This window comes from Pinus tabuliformis, chromosome 1_2, assembly GCF_031772625.1.
Source record: "Pinus tabuliformis cultivar Carrire ecotype Pingquan chromosome 1_2, CPIR1, whole genome shotgun sequence".
Lineage (NCBI taxonomy): Eukaryota > Viridiplantae > Streptophyta > Pinopsida > Pinales > Pinaceae > Pinus > Pinus tabuliformis.
Window position 1 is genome coordinate 1,319,831,235 of NC_142298.1, and position 4,333 is coordinate 1,319,835,567.

Sequence of the window (4,333 nt, forward strand, 5' to 3'; positions counted from 1 at the left end):
CCTCCCAAGGATGAGAGGGTAACCAGTAAGCTTAGCCTTAGGGTGGAGAACTAGGAAATCTACAGGGTACTCCCAAGATTCAATGGATACCATCACATCCTCCACATTTCCCTCAGGGGTGACTGTGGAACGGTCTGCAAGTTGAAGAACTGTTGTGGTCTTCCTCAATGACCCCTGGAGGTTGAGCTTGAGCATGGTGTCCTTGGTCATCACATTAATGGAAACCCCCTAGATCAATCAGAGTGTGTGGGACAATGGTGCCATTGATGTGTACATCTACTACAGGGCTTGCAGGGTCCAAATAATTTGGACATATTACCTACCCTAGCATTAAGTCAGACAACTACACAATGACATTAATGGTAGGGGCATCCCTTTTTCTTCTTCCTCGATGCTTGAAGCATTTCTCCTTAATCAACTTATTGTAAATGGAAACATCTTTGATTTCCTGGAGAAGGGGGATCTTTACACATAGATTTTTCAATTCTCCTAGAAGTTCAGTTTCTTTTGGGGTAGGCTGGAGTGGTTGGGTTAATCTCTCACGAAAGGTTGGATTTACTTTAAGGTTGCTTTCCTCTTTTTATTCCTCAACCTCCCTATGTGGAGAGGGAGGTTGGTTACCAAGGAGAATTCTCCCTGATCTTAGGTTGATCTCCTAGATTTCTACAGCATAAGTTGGGTAATTGTATGCTTTTTGAGCATGCCTATTGTTTGGGTTCGGATTTGGCTAGGAAGGCATCTGGGGTTGCTTAGGGGGAGCAGAGTGCAAGAATTGCGGTTGGGTAGGTGGTGGAGGCAATTGGGCTGGAACATTGTTGAATTGGGGCCTCCACCCCTGGGGTGGGGTATTCCACTAATGTTGTGGCTGAACATAAGGTTGAAATGACTGGTTGGCTGGCTGGGAATGATACTGAGATTCATAGGACCAAGGAGGGGGTGTAGACCAAGAAGAATGAGTAGGGGGTCCCCAAGAAGGTATAGATGTGATTTGGTTGGGGTTGTAATATGCATGGGATGACCCTTGCATACCCAGCTGGTATGGTCTAGGCCCAGGAGGTCTCCTTTGGTTGATGTAGCAAAGTTGCTCAGTGACCCCTTCAGCTCCTTTATATACAACTTTGAGTCCAGGTAAAGAAGGGTGCTTGTCTATGGAGTGGTTTTCTTCACAGACTGAGAAAATCTTAATACAGTTTAATGGACATTCATTCCTAGGATGCCTCCTGGTGCATCTAGGACAAAAGATGGCCAAGGATCTCTCTGCTTCCTCTTGCTTCCTTTTGATGTTCATGGTGTCCAATTGCAAGGGCAAGGTTTGCAGCATATCACTTTTGAAATCTTCCAGCATATTTCCAATTTCACCCTTGATGGATAAGTTAGAGGATGATGTACTGGCCATAGGTTGACTACCCCTACCCTTTTTCTTGTCTACCCTAGAATGGTTTCTAAAGACAGTCTTAATATCCTCATAGGGTAATTGGTAGACATCTGCTCCTGCTATCATATTTAAGGTATCCAAAAGATCCTCCCTTACTCCTCTACGAAGGACCAGTTTTAGTGACTCAAGGTCAAGTGTGCACCTCGCCCTTTTGTAACTGAGCTGGAATATTTCTTCATAGTCTTCTAAGGATTCATCCTGGCGTATGGTCATCCTGAAAATCTCTTCTTTAGTATCCTTTGACCTACAGTAGTCCCTATATTTGTTGTTAAAGGTTTGTTGCATCTGAGCCCAAGTTGTGATGCTATCTCCAGGTAAACCCATGAACCAACGCAATGCTGCATCCTTGAGGGTAGATGGGAATAGTTTTAACTTTTGCTCATCATTAGTATAGTCATAGGTTCGGCATACAACAACAAAATCAAATAGGAAAGTGTCAGGGTCCTCTATGGTTAGGCCATGGAAATGAGGTAGAGCAGAGGGGCTTATATTCTTCATCTTAGTGTCCCCATTGGTTTCCGTGATGGGGAAGACACTCTCTATTCTCTCTCTATCTCCCCTGTCATTTTGGTTTCCAGCCATTGGTTCAGTAGGAATGGGTTCTTCCTCTTCTTCTTCCCCTGTAGGTTCTTCAAATATGTAAGGTTCCTCACTAAAGGTTCTTCCACTTCACAGTCACCGAAGAAGAGAGAAGGTTGACCGTTGGATGCATTGGGGGTATTTGTCAAGAATTTAACTGAATTGTCCCTATTCCTATGAGGCATGAAAGGAAAATTTTTTGGGTTGGTTTTTGTAAAATTTTCTTTAAAGCTAGAAAGTAATTTCAGAATGGAAAGGAAAGCAACTAATGACAAATGAAATAAAGGAAGAAACTAGATTAATTTTGCAGAAATAAACTAATGGAAGAAAATTGAAGACTGGAAGTAGAAGAACAGAAAGTTGGAGACTAGGAAATAGAAGAAAGAAGTAATTACTTCTACTTAGACACCTCCCTGGAAATGGTGCCAAAAGTCCTGAGCCTACGTATTGCAACAATAATTCTGCAACTCCCAGGGCTACCAGCTTTACTTATCAACCCGGGGTTCATACAAACTTGGAGGTGACAGTGCTATATGCACAAGTAAAAGTGAAGGTCCTTCCTATTGTCACTGCTTGTCTGGCAAGAGACCCCAGGGGTTCCAAGCCAAACTTCTATAGGGTTAGAAGAAGCTTAATTCTTTGATAGAAGGAGAGCAAACATATTCTAAGAGAGAGCTACTCTACTGCAGTAATGAAGAAAACAACATGAAATGCTAAACTTACACCATAACCTAACTAACCAATTAAACAGCTATGCTAAGAATAATTGCTAAATTAACACTAGTCTAATGCTAATTATCTAAGTTGCAAAAGTAAAGAGCATCAAAACTAGACTAAGGTGTAACAAATAAACTTAGGCTAAATTGGGTTTCAAGCGGAAAAAGCAATTGGAGGTCGAAATTAGTGAAAGGAGGATGTGAGGGAGAAACAATGCATAAGAACCATTGGATCAGTCGGGTGAAAGGCAAATGAACAATGGAGATTGGATCGTAGGAGGTTACATAGATAGATTGGATAACAAGGTTAACTAACAGGATGAACGGTGGAGATCTTATCGTGAAGGCTTAAGTGAATGGATGGACGAACAAGGGAACAAAGCAGATGAACAGTGGAGATCGTGTCGCGAGGGATTAGGTGAGTGGATGGACGAACGAGGTTAACAGGAGATGAATGGACGAGATCTAATTGCGCGGGTGAAGTCGAGAGATGGATGGATAAGGCTAACAGGAGAGATGAACGGCTAAGATCTTATCGCACAGGTGAAGTCAAGAGATGGACGGCGGAGATCATATCGTGAGGAAAAGAAACGTGCGGAAATGAGGGAGCGGGTTTCTAAGGTGGTAAGTAGTTTCTCGCACGCCCTTCAGGCTGTAAGTAGTATTTCGAAATTTCACGCGATTGGCCTTACTACACAACACGTAGCACGAGAAAACCATTTTTCTCGTGTGCTCTTGGGCGAATAACGTTTGTGCACTAATCCACGTGAGATTGCGGGATGGATGCTAGATCAAGCGGGGCTAATCAATGGTGGAGATCGGCCAAGCTAGTTGGCGATCGAGTGAAGTGACAACCGTCGCATCAGGCAAGGCAGATCGACGGTGGGGACTTAAATTGTGTAAAGTGATCGAGTGATGCGCTAGCCGTAAGATCAAGGGATAGATCGACGGTGGATATTAAAGCTAATATACTGAGTGGAATACTCCACGCAAGGCAACAATTAGAGAAAATAGTGAATCGGATGGTGATTGTGAATGTTTGCTGGTGATCAGACGACGAGGAAGCGATGCATGAGGAAAGTGCTGGAGGCAGTTTCAAATGAAAATGACAGAGAAAACCAGTGCGGGTGAATAAATAATTGCATTAAACAACGAACTCCATAGCCCATGTGAGAACCAGAGACCTGTGTTTTAGGGGCTTCTGAAGGGTCCCTTCCTCAAGTCATGGTCCCAGAGGGAGGATATGAGGCCAAGACACCTACGCACAACCTGATAGTGATCTTTTTCCTCTAACTAACCTGTGAATTGAAAGAAGGTATAAATGAAAGTAAAATACAACAAATGTAGCTACTGAAGCAAATGAACAGAAAAACCATGCATGATCTATGCTATATTGTTGTAATGAAAGTGCAACTACTTAAGCAAATAAACAGTGAAAACCATAAGGTTACTTAAGAAAATGAACAGAAAACCATGAAACTACTTAAGTAAATAAACAGAACAAAACTCTATGCTAGCATACATGTACAGTAAAGAGGAGTTGTGGTTGCTCTGGTCGGGCCCTAACCCAAGAGCTTTAGCCCTTGGAGTTAACTCAGAGCTG